The following is a 13,725-nucleotide window of genomic DNA, read 5'->3' on the forward strand; positions in this document are numbered from 1 at the left end:
TCATTGCTAACCCTGTAACATGAGTACACGGAAACCTTCAACATTCCTCTATACCTTCCAGTTTCCATTCAGTTTATTCTCTCATGGGGACAAACTTTCTCCCAGATGAACAGTACGTGATCACTTAATTTTGTTGAAGTCACAGAATGCTTTATATTGCTGTATTCCTGGGTTTGTACTTCTAAAATCAATCTGAAAACATGGAACTATAGTGTGTCTGAAGATATATATACAGACACTTCTACTGGGTTATTGGCTTTTAGTGTGTGTGTGTGTGTGTGTGTGTGTGTGTGTGTGTGTGTGTGTGTGTGTGTGTCAGTCACAACATTAAAACCACTGACAAGTGAAATGAATAACATATCTCATTACAATGGCACCCGTGCTCCTGGTATAGAAAGGTTAGTATCTACCAAAAGTGGTCCATGGAAGGACAACTGGTGACTGGGTCATGGGCGTCCAATGCTCATTGATGCGTGTAGCAAGCGGAGGCTAGCCCATCTGCTACAATCTCTAAGAAGTATTAAGTGTAGTACAAATTGCTGAAAAAAATAATGCTGGCTATGATTGAACGGTGTCAGAACACAGTGCATCACAGCTTGCTGCGTAGTCGCAGACTGGTCAGAGTAACCATGCTAACCCTTGTCCAATGCCGAAAGATACTACAATGGCCACGTGAGTGCCAGAACTGCATCATGAAACAATTGAAGATGTCCTGGTCTGATAAATCACGTTTTATTTTACATCATGTGGATGGCTGGGTGCGTGTGCATCAGTTACCTGGAGAAGAGATAGCACCAGGATGCACTATGGGAAGAAGGCAAGCGACTGAAGGCCGTGGGATGCTATGGGCAATGTTCTGCTGGGAAACCTTGGGTGTTGACATTCATGTGGATGTTACTTTCACATGTACAACCTACTTTAACATTGTTGCAGACCAAGTACACCCCCTTATGGCAACGGTATTCTTTGATGGCAGCGACCTCTTTCTGCAGGATAATGCACCTTGCAACATTGCAAAAATTGTTCAGGAATGGTTTGAGGAACATGACAGAGATCAGGGTTTTGACTTGGCCTCCAAATTCCCCAGATCTCAATCTGATCGAGCATCTGTGGGTTGTGCTAGAAAAACAATTTCAAATGGAGGCCTCACCACGCAACTTACAGTGCTTAAAGTATCTGCTGCTAACATCTTGGTGCCATATATCATAGGACACCTTCGAGACTTGTGGAGTCCATGCCTTGATTGGTCAGAGAAGTTTTGGCGGTACGAGGGGGACCTACACATTATTAAGCAGTTTATTGTAATGTTGGGGCTGATCGGGGTAAATGTAAATACCCCTTGATCTTTATATATTGTGGTAGGTAAAACAAAATATAAAAAGGTGATTCTAACACACACTGTCCTTTTTACTTGAGGTCTTTAACATTGCAAATAACTGTATTTGTTATATGCCAAGCCAGCAGCAAAGAAATTTTATTTTATTTCTTTTAGATTTTTGGGGGGGGAGGGGGCTATGGCATGGGACCATTTATGACCAACAGTTATTTTTCGAAAGTGCCAATAATTAAAGTCCCTGACCTCTATGAACAGGTGATCATTTCACTGACAAAATGTACTAATGGTTTTTGAGGCATATGAAGTTGGTGTTAGACCACCTCATAGACAGAATGGCCTAATACTGTTCTTTTCGCCAAGCAATAGACTGCTGTCCAGTACAAAGGAAGTTCATGCTTTATTGTACATCAAGCTATGGAGCAGTGCGTAGTAGGATGGGCTGTATACTTTCATACAGGTCAGATATATTTAGTGATTTGGCATCTTAGGTTCGTGACCAGCTTACAGAGAAAACAGTGCTAAACTGCCAAACGGATAATTATGTATCTATAACACGCTCAAGGAAACTTAACCCACGTCACTAATTGCAATACTAACTTGGAAACAAGTTGCTGACACTCTTAACTATGGGACTATGTATCTTTAGTAATTGGACTCCATCAGAACATATACACTATTTATAATTTTTAATAACATCAATTTTAATTTTTAAGTGCTTTAATAGTTTGCTAAATCAAGTTCTGCAAACAATAAATACAAATATAGGACATTTAAATTTTTCTATAGTATAGTGTACAAATTTGACTTTACATTTGATATGTTGATTTTAATAAATAATTTGCCAATTGCAATATTAATATAACTTAGAGAATCTGTTAAAACTGGCCAGAATTTTATACGTGTTTGTAAATATTATTTTACGTCAGTGGTGGTTATTTGAAACAGCCAAAACTTTTAGGTTTTTTAATTTTTTTGTTAAGTTTTGAGATCGTTAGTAACTCCTTTGTTACTAAATCCATATGCCCAACAGTCCACATATGAAGTTAGGAAATGGTGTTTCGCCCCAATCATCATCAGCCTGCAGTCCAGGGGAAAAGCAGTAGTTTCCATGCAGTCCAGGCCTCATTGTACTGTATAATGGGATGGGCATCCTAGAAGTTTTGAGAGTGAATAGTTGAAGGAAGTGCTGTATACTTTTATACCGGTCATGTATATTTAATTTCAAAAATAGTAGTAGTCAGATCCTCTAAGTTGTTACAGGGTCAGCCAGTGTTAATTGGGAGTCCTGTGTAATTTGTTCCATTGGTGGTTTAACATTCTAAGGTTAATTACTGTAACTAGAGGTCAATATAGCGTGACTGGCTAATAGGTCCTCATCATCCATGTCTGTGTGCCAGGGAGGGCATTAGCAAAGTCTGTGTAAGGCCTTCTGTAGTTTCTTACAGATGGGAGAGTTTTGTGCATTTTGAGATAGCGGCATCATATGCACGTTTTGAGCAAAGGAATTGTGCATAAATAAAAAGCCCCAAAAAACAGGTCAATGCTACTTCATATTCTACTAAGCGCCAGAAAACAGGCTTCATGTTTAAATAAGAATCTACAACACAGTGCTCGCAGTCAAAATCTTATCACCATTTGCAAACTGGGACGTCAGCAGGGCTCCCATCTCTCAGAGGCTCTCAGAGGGCAGCGGCAGTTTTTGCAATTGAAAAAAAAGACCTGCAGCTGATCCGTTCCCCCTCCCTCTCTTACCTTGTGTGTTTTTGTGTGTCTCCTCCCTGCTCTTCATGTGTGTATGTGTGTCTGTGACCGTGCTCTACATGCGTGTGTCCATCAGTCCTCTCTGTCTTCCTTGTGTGTCACTGGGTTCGTTCTCTCTGGCCTTCCTCTGACAAGTCACATGGGATGCATCAAATGACCGGTTTTCCGACCCATGCACGCAGCTTCCAGAGACAGAGGAGGCTCCTACACAGCTCTGCTGAATGCAGGTAAGTGTGTGAGAAGGCTCAGTTGCAGCGCCTGGGGAGGGGTTATCTTCTTAATGTAATAAGGGAGGGGTGGTGGATTTGTATTAATATAATGAAGCAAGGGGTGTAAGAGGTGATTTGTCTTACTGTAATGAGGGGAGAGGAGTGCGTTTTTTCTTAATGTAAGAAGAGGTGACCTATTAATTTAATCGTTGACTGTGGGTCGGGACTAAGTTTGGGGAGAAAGAGGGCTATTTATTAAATGTGAATATGAATTATTTAATGCTGGGGATGGTTGTGGGAAATGGTTATATTCATTAAACGTAAATGTTATTAATTTATTGCTGGGGCTGTTTGCAGGGAGGGAACTAGTACTCCCAATTAATAAATTAACCTATTAATTTAATGCTGGGACTGGGGGGAGTGAAATAGGTCTATTAATTAATTGTGTATGCTATTAATTTAATGTCAGGGCTGGTTGGAGAGAAAAGATATTTATCAAATACGAATACTTTAATATATTTTAATGTTCGGGTCTCATTATTAAATGTGGGTGGTTGAAGTTTCTAAATTAAATGTACATATTTTTTTTTTTCACAAATAGGGCCCCTAACATTCCAGGATCAAGACAAGCAGCAACTAAAGGCGCCAGCAGCCACAGGTGGTGAAGTGACAAGAACAGGTAGGAGAGAGCAGGACGATCTGTCAACTGTCCTGAATCTGGTGGGGCAGTCCTGAATTTGGGTGCCTGCAGGACAGGAATTTATCCAACTGCAAGGACAGTTGGGAGGTATGTCCTGCTTTACATCACACTGCTCGTGAAGGCAGAGCTGTGTGCATCTAACAGTAGTGCACACAGTATTGCCTGTGTATTTGTCTAAAATGATAACCATATAACATCATAAGGGCACCCTGGCTTAAGTGCCCCAGGCCCCCTAGAGCCTTAATCCAGCTCTGTTGGTCGGGAATTTAAGGGAGATAAATATAGGAAATATAATAAGCTAGATTTCTTTACACTAGAGAAGAAATGTTTAAGGTGGCATATGACAACACTTTCAGCATAAGGACCCCACGGAGTACACAGTCACTGCCTTCGGTTGGAAGCAAACACATTTCATCCGTAAGAAATACTAATAGAAAGCACTGCAGTTAGATTCAAGAGAAAGATTAGACAAAGCATAAACAGATAACGATGACTACAAGAAAGCTGGTTGCTTTATTTATATTTTCTGACATTTTCCAATACATAGTTTATTTTGCTTTTATCGCTTCAATACATTAAATTGATGAATATAAATTAATGGTTTTGCCTTCACTTTCCAGTAGGCTGTGGGTCAGTTTGCAGGTAGTTAGCAAGCAGGTAAAGTCTGATCACTGGTACAAAGAGGTTGAAATATTCATTGCAGGTCTGGAACAAGGCACAAAAGGTGAAAACGTACAAAATTTGACCTGTACTGGGCTTTAACCTGTAGTTTGCTGCCAGACACCAATATTTACAGAGACAGCTGCAGGAGAATTGACCACACTCATTGATAACTTTTACTTATATTAACATCTAAAAACGGGAACCAGCTGGAGTAAAAAGATATATGTGGATTACAAAAGGGGTGAAACTACTTCTAAAAAGGTAGATGGGATATTCCATTCACATAGTCAGTTTTGGTTGGAATTCCAAAGTACAAAAGTCTACCTAAGGTTCAGTATCAACCATCACCCACAGGCCATTGTGGCTTCACTGCTCTCAAGGATAATGATTTTTTGGAGGACAACTTGCTACCTGGTGGAGGAGTGGAAAAGGCTTTAGTGCAAAAATGTCTTGCTCTGCACTCCTGCTGCCCAGGAGCTCGGAAGAGTAGCTGGATAGCCTGAATGTTAGATCACCAGTAGGTAAGCTTTTAGGACCAGCTGGTACTAAAGTTTCAGTTTTCTGTGATATCTGACTAACTCTAAATGATTAATGGTAGCTCAAACAAATCTGACTGACAGTGTTCTGCTATGAACAAGTCATTATAGTTATCATGGCCGTGCTGTCCTTTTCAAAATAAAAATGATGACTACTTTGATGTCTATTACACCTACAGTTTTTTGCAAAATGTGAACATTCTGTTTATTGAAGACTAATAACCCAACTGAGAAAAAAATTCTAATCCAGTACAAAGTTAATATTAAATTTTCTGTGTACGTATGCAAAATGTTAGCAATGTCATGTTACAATTGCCAGATCTTTCCTCTGCTTGGGGTTGGATTAAAATATTTGAATGTTATCCAAGGGTTTTACATTTCGAATTAGCCAATTCCAGTGTGCACAATTGAATATTTTTATGCCGTATAATGTTTTTAGTAGACATTTAGTGCCCTTGTTTGTCAAACTGACTAGTTAAGAGCCTTAAGACATCATTTTTGAATTAAAGTAGTAAATTACTAGTAACAAACATTGTTAATTAGCTAATATTTAGTGTTATGCTATGACAAATCACAAAATACCTTAAAAAAAAAAAAAGAAAAGATTTTTAAAGGTTACAATTTACATATATTAAATGACAATTGCACTGTAGTAAAAGTTTATTGCAATGCATAGGATGTACGCTACTGTATGACGTTCACTTCATAATTGCAATCGATATGGCAGAAAACAGCACTGCTTCTCAAGATTCCAACAACTTTCACCTACTATTACCAATCAACTTGTTAGATATACAGAGACAGTTTACGAGATTAAAGGCCCATATTGAAGGCCAAAAAAAATTAAATGAGACTTTTCTTTATACTATTTTAGACGTTATATTTGAATAAAGCAGGTAAAAATGAAATAAATATGGAAACAAATGTTCAAGAAACCATTACCAACCTGAAGTTTAATCATTTTTCTACGCAAGAATAGTACAAGTGCAAAACTATGCAAGTTTCACCAGCAGCATAATTTAAGGTGCAATTAAAGGTTTTTCACACTTCCAGAAGGCAACCACCATTTGTCCTATATTGTAAAGTTTCAACAGCAACTTAAGAAATGGGAAACACATATGGACAGCTTAACAGCAGGATAATGTGTATTTCATATAGTGGGCCAACTGTGCAACAGCAAAATCCTGCATTTCACGTACAGACCCACAGTTAAAATAGTGTCAAGCAAACAACACTAGTCACAAAATGTTACAAACAAGTTAACCCGTGCATGATACTCATACATTCTAGTCAAATCAAGCTACTTAAGGTGTTAAAAAGGTTCTTGTCATGCATTTGGGCCTCAAGCACCAACCACTCCCCACTGTCACCCCCGGCAACCACCAACCACTCCCAACTGTCACTTCTCCTTCAAGAAATATATATATATTTTTTTTAAATCTTTATAAACACTTTTAACAATTAACAAATTAAATTAACAAATTAAAAACATCTTGGTATACCAAATTTCAGCCCTTTCTGATTTTTTTTTCCCACACACACTAAGAATATAGTAGGTCAGTGTATAACTCCGGCCAGCAGGTGGCACTGCAGCTTGGTTTTATTTTTTCCACACACAGACAGACTAACACACGCCACTAGACATTTATATTATAGATCTTAGCTGAAAAAAATTATTTGACAAGACTAGAGCTACTTAGTTGTCAACAACTGCTTTTGGGGCAGTAGTCATAGCCAGACTTGTGTTGATAAAATGTTAAGGGCACACCCCTTTTTCATTACACCCACTTTGGTACCATATGCACAATCCCGCCTGATTACTTCAATACAATATAGAGACCAATTGCTTCAAGGAGAACTCCAGGCAATCTAGTATAGCTGCAATGATTTCTCCCTACTGGTTCCTTATTCTTTAGGAAGAACAGCTTGATAAATTATAACCAAATCATGGTGTGATGCAGGATGTAGAGCCACAAAGACGTCATCAAATCTTCTCTTCAACAACTTGCCTCTAGCATGGCTCAGAGTTAAACTTCCTTACTCTACCTGAGAACTAATAATAATAAATATAATAATATACTGTATTACATTTTATCTAGCTTACAGACATTAACATGAATTGCTATGTCCGTGAAAATCTGGAACAGCACCTGCATAAAGCATAATAAATGTAATTGGACAATGTACATAAAATGAGTCCCATATAGTAACATTTACTGACTCCTTATCCTACAGAGAAAGTGTGAACAGCACTGTATTATAGACATGAGTGTACCTTTATATTATTCAAACAGTACAGAACATATTTTACAATACACTGATAGATATGCAAATATTTTTTTTTAAATATCACAAACTGTTATTGTAAAGAAAAATGATGAGGTATCAAGTATTCATAACTTACATACATTACAGCAGGGTTTCCCAAACCCAGTCCTCAGGGCTCCCCAACAGTGCAGGTTTTCCATATCTCCTTGCTGGAGCACAGGTGTATTCATTACTGACTGACATTGTAACAGATCCACAGGTGGTCCTAATTATGTCACATGTGATCCGGAAAACCTGCACTGTTAGGGAGCCCTGAGGACTGGGTTTGGGAAACCCTGCTTTACAGTATATCAGATTTACAGCAAAATTCACCATGCTTTATTTTGTGTTTGTACCTAAAAACTGACAATCATTTATAACTACTTTCAATATGAAAATAAAGACTGCATGTTACGTTGTATTACAGTTGCAAAGGATTAAAGGTAAAAGGTTTATTTTAGCCCTTAACGCCTGCGTGGGCCAAAAACAAGTAACAATTATGATCAACATTTGATGGTGTTCTATCAGATGTTGATCAGGACTGACATAAAATGCAGTCGGACGATGGAAACATGACCATACTAATTTTGCTACATAGGATCTGGCAGTTCAGCCACAGCACGTTACTGCTGGATCTATCCAAGCAGATCACAAGTGTTTGTTGTTATACTAGACATAACTCCAGCTGCTCAAGCTGAATGGCTGAGTCTGTCGAAGAATGGATAGTAGTTCTCTCTCTACACACAAACCATAGTCCCAAGGTTGGGTGTTATCCTGTATGAAGCAGAATTACTACACAAACTACTGCAGGTGAGAGGTAGTAAATGGTGAGGAGGAGCAGAGACTTTTATAGAGGGTAATAAAAGATAGGCTGGCATGTGAAGCACACTTGGAGGAACTAATCACTTACGATGACAAAAGGCACATCCTTAAAGTGAGCTATTGTGAAATCTCAATTGGCAGAACAGCGGGTGTCCCTCTCCTAAAATCCAAACTTTCAGGACACTGCACTCACACTTGTTTTGTTTTATTTTCCTCACAGTTGTAGGAGAATTTTCAATCAAACCTTTAATCTGATTAGGACTGAAAGAAGACATATATATATATATATATATATATATATATATATATATTAAAATCAATTTGGGTACAATTCCCATTTAAAGCTTCATCATCATGTACGACTAACCTGTACCTCTCCCGCCCAGGAGATCTAATTCCCTTCAAGTAGCCATTTTTCCTGGGACTCAATGGTCTGCCTGACAGCCCCTGGCAAAACACTGGGCTGCATGATGCAGCAGAGGATGAGCAGGACAAATCAGAAGTCGCAATCACAGAGATTGAGGCTTTGGATTGATCCTCTTATTCACAAACCCCTCAGCAACCATTTTAAAATATTCTGCCACCCTCGGTGGAAATGCAGCTTAACGTTTCTTTAAAAGAAAATGCTACAGCTTTCAGGAATATATCATACTGAAGGATTTAAAAAAAAAAAAAAAACAAAAAAAAAAAAAACACGTAGGTTTGGTAGAGCTCATCTTCAGATTTTGTGAAGTTATTGCTTAATATAGCCAGCAACTATTCTACAATATATAATCGTTTGGCCAGTAGTACAGTTATTTGTACGGTTTAAAACATCCTATAATTTGGCAATAGATGTGTAATTTAATTCTAAAAAACTATCTTTGTACTTTTCTAAATGTTGTATTTTATCTGGGCATACAAGCAGTAACACATTGTAACTAGTAAACACGAAATTGAACACAGGATTCTCAGTGCAAAATAACTAGTGTGTCTGTATATTGTAATTAATATTTAAAGAGAAAAACACATCTTAATAAAGTACGCTTTGCCTATAATTGCAGACTTTCACTAGTTTTTCAGCAGTTGAGTCTTAAGTTAAAGCAAACCAATAATAGGTTTGGTGACAACAAGGACTACACCCTGATGCCAGACATCCCATCTCCAATAGATATAATACTGCATTGTTTATAGCACAGACTGAAATATGTAGCAGACATACCTATGTTATTCCTACATGACCGTAAAGCTTGAGGGGCCATTTGTTAGGTTCTATAACTTTCATAGATAGTAAAGCAACCAGGTTAAGTCAGCTTTGGGGAAACACTGTCTAAAGAACACGGAAGATAACTAATGCACCAATACTAATACCAACTACTGTGAACCAAATTCAAAAATAAAAGAATAAAAACATCCAGAGTGGAAGTCTTGAACATCTAAAGATGCCGAGAGGCCAGATTTAAAATCTGCCAAAATAATTTCAAGGACACATAACAGCTGCAGTACCAAGCAAGTGCAAGTAAACAAAGAAAATCAAAATCTATTTAGCAAAAAGGCCAGGAAAAAAAGCCTCACTCAGCTATGTTTGCCAAATGTATTGCATTAAATGGTTTCCAATTTAGAAACAGTAATCAAGCACTAATAAATACAGTCCTGTATATAGTTGGACATTTCACATACAAAGTAAAAGGAATTGTACCATACTTTAAAATCTTTAATTTCTTAGGTAGATACCCCATAAATATTTTCAACATTTCACTGTGGCAAACTATAAGCAACACATAAAACAACCGATATACAACAAATATTTTATGAAATGTAGTATTTACTTAGTGTAGGTCAGTATCACCTTAGTATCAGCAAAAACACTTCTCATTGACTTAAACTCAGGCTACATCCTTTCAAATCTAAAATACTGTATTGTCTAGTAAGAGAAAAATAAAAAAAACTGATTGATACCATTTATTGTATTACAAAAGGCCAGCATAATATGCACACAAGTTCAGCGGTGACAAATTCACAGCAGCAAATATTCTGGGGACATCCCCACCTTGCAAAGAACAAAAGACTGCTTGTGCATGCATATACATTCTTTATATGCAGCCATTTGGTTGACAAAGCAATTTGTGTTCTGAGCAAGGAGTCTATTCTATTACTGTGAATATTGGTTATAGCGATATTCACATCTGCAGCTACATGTGATGAAATAGCCAGGTTAGAACCTCAAGCAGCTATTAGAAATTGTCACAATTTAATAGATTTAAACATGAATGAACACCGGTGTGTGGCAAAGCAGCCTTGACATTAACCTTATCGGCGCATTGCAAGCCAATATTGAGGTACAGTTTACTTTGACATCATAAATGTAAATGCTGGGAATATGCATCTTTCAAACACCCTAAATAAATGTAATCTTGCACCTGAAAAGTGTGGCTTGTATCAAAACCATATTTATATTTTCAAAACAGATGTGTTAACAGTATGTAAATGATCAATAATTAAAACACCATTTTAGCCAAAAAGATAGGTTGTACAACTGATATTCAAAGGGGCATTGACTAATCTGTCACTGTCCATTTGTGGCCTCATTGTGCAACTCAGGATTTTTCTGCTTCCAAAGCACAGCAATCCTTCAGTGTGCACTAGAAAAGGTGGAGTACTCAACTCAATGCCAGATACCAGATTATGTAGAAGCCAAGTAGGACATGAATGCAGAAGCAAAATAGCAGCAAGCATGAGGCGATGCCATGTCAAACGGCCTCAAGCAAGCTTATTGCTAGGATATACAGTTTCTTCTTTTCTATGCGGCATTCATGCCAGGGTTGCATTGTCTCTGAATGCTCTCCTGTGGAGAGAGAAGGAACACACCCCCTTTCTTCCCACTTGTTTTATACCATACCAATAAAAACATGACAAAAAAATGTATACATACTGTGTAATTATGTACAACAAAGAATATTAAATATACATAAAGCACATAAGAATATTACATACTACTTGACATCCAATGCATTTGATTAGATCTGGAAACTTCATACAAATGCATTCCACTATATATATATTTTTTTATGAAGGTTTGGTTTAGTGGTGTCAGTTATATTAGGTTGAATTAAAACAAAATGTAGGAATTGAACAAACAAGCCAATTCTGTAGTTTTGCTGCAATGGGTGCCTGCTTTTCTAGAAACAGTTATTTATGGCATGGATTGGTGATGTATGTGATAAAAGGGAAAGTAAAAGCATTGAATATGGAGGTTGGGCTGGGAACCTCTCAGGAGCCTGGAGCGATAGCAATGCAGGCAGATGGGCAGTGACATATTCAGCAGCCATTCCTGCTGCTTTTTCAGGACCAATCCTCAGCAACAAAACACCCTGCTCAGCCACAACAGCTCCTCGATTGGCACAAACGAATCCTCTCACTGTACAATAGCGCACAGAATACAAATACAACTTTACCACTCTGGAAACAGAGCCAAACAAAGGAAACTATAACCTATCCTATGGGATGAAGCTAGGGGTGACATCTGTGTTTTTTCCACTGGAGAAAAAAAACTAACACTCTAGTGACCCTGATTTCTCAGGGGTAAAAGAGAAGCAGGTAAAACATACAAAACTGCAGATAAATAGCATGATTGAAGAGTCCAGGAAAAGCTTGGTGATGCAATACTAAATAGCCACAAAACAGATCGATGCTTTGCAAGGAATAACAAAGAATCAATACTATGTAACAATCTGAGTCAAGACAAATAAATGTCAACTTGTAATACAAACATTCTATAGTACAAGACATGCAAATACTGTAAAGCTAAGGGCACATTATAGAATACTGTACTGTAATTGCTGAAACATGTACTTTTATTTCAATATGCTGCAATAATTATGGTTGAAGTTATTTAAAACGACAGGAAACAAAACAATTTGTAACAAGATAGTTTTGATGATAATAATAATGACTACATGACACTGCTAGCTGAGCCTACAATGCTAACACAGATCTGTAAAGATCTTAAAGTCAAGTTAGTAAGAAAAACAGTGTCAATCTTTCCTAAAGGAACTGGAAATGCATTCAGGGTTTGTAAAGGAGAGGTGTGATCATAATCCCATAATATATATTACACACATCCAGTGAGGCCACAGCACAGGGACACTGACAGGTACCCACACAGAAGAGCAGCCTCTAGACCAGCTAATGGGAGATGACATGAGCCACACACACACACACAGAGAGAAAGGGGGTGTGGATAGGAATGGCTAGAGATGGGGAAGAATAACGATATGATACAGCACGACTGCTAGATGCAGAGAGGCTGCCACCAGGCCTGCTGGTCACCAAGGCCTCCACCCCCCGGGACAACCACTTCATGCGCTGTGCAGAACAACACAGGTGACCCCACTGACGTGACCTGCACCCTGTCAGCCCCCCCGGTTGGCCTGAGCTCACCCACTCCCACAGCTGCTCACCTGCTATAGCGCGGGTCACTCTCCCGCTCTTCCCACTCGAGCGCGAAACTGTACGAGGGCGCAGAGCTCCGAGCGGGGGCACTCCAGCAGCAGTATCCCCACGGCAGCGGCTCACACCCCTCTTCTTCCCTCTCTGTCTCTCCGCCACCCTCCCCCTCACTACACGCTCTCCTCCTCCCCAGCCCTCAGCGACCCCGACCGGATTGGACGCGGCTCTAAGCACCACGTGACTCCGGGACACAAGGGGGGCGGAGCCAGCGGAGAGCTGTCACTCAGAGAAGCCATACATAGCCATAGTGGCAGCTGCGAGAATGACTTATTGTGTAGGGGCAGACAATGAAGAAAGGTCATCTCTGGCGATAGCTCACAGAGCGCTCGATACGTCTGTGCACCGCAGCTTTATTACCACTGTGTACATAGCTCACGTCTACTAGTCCCCCCATCCCCCTAGTAGTTACACCAAGCCAGAATACCGACTAATTCATGTATGCACATCTGTCCACAGACGCAGTGCTCCGCCCCGGTCATACGTCACGGGAGAGGCGGTTCCAGTCGGTGCAAGCTGGCAGTTGGAAACAGACCTGCGCTGTCTGATTGGTTGCTATGGTAGTGACGTTACCCAGGCATGGATGCGCCTGGAAGAAGGTTCTCGAAGCAGCGGAAGGCGGCCGAACAAGCAAGAGACGTGAGCTGGTGGGTTCTGGCAGCGGGCACCCCCGGGCTTCTGTTGAGCTATCCTTTTATGTATGTTGTATTCTGAGTTTAATGCGAGCGTTGCCATCGTTGTCTTTGCCTTCGGTATTGTTGTGATGGCGCAGCGAGTATTGTCCTCTAGAGGACTGGTGCGCATGCGCGAAGTTTCAGGAGGAGGAGGGGGATGGTGCTGTGGCTTGCGACAGTGACGCAAGAATCTGTTGACAGCTTGTTTCAGGTCAGGTCTGTGATCTAACTA

General features: G+C 39.5%; 1 protein-coding gene across 2 annotated transcripts in view; it reads right to left on the reverse strand.

Moving 5' to 3' along the window:
- The window catches only part of ANKRD12 (ankyrin repeat domain 12), an 88,046-nt gene extending 74,690 nt beyond the window's left edge, over positions 1 to 13,356 (reverse strand). For both annotated transcript variants that reach the window (XM_075213299.1, XM_075213298.1), the window contains exon 1: positions 12,774 to 13,356. The gene's annotated coding sequence lies outside the window, so the exon portion shown is untranslated. The remainder of the gene's footprint in view (positions 1 to 12,773) is intronic.
- Positions 13,357 to 13,725: the final 369 nt, after the last annotated feature.

This window comes from Mixophyes fleayi, chromosome 5, assembly GCF_038048845.1.
Source record: "Mixophyes fleayi isolate aMixFle1 chromosome 5, aMixFle1.hap1, whole genome shotgun sequence".
NCBI classification, from domain to species: domain Eukaryota; kingdom Metazoa; phylum Chordata; class Amphibia; order Anura; family Limnodynastidae; genus Mixophyes; species Mixophyes fleayi.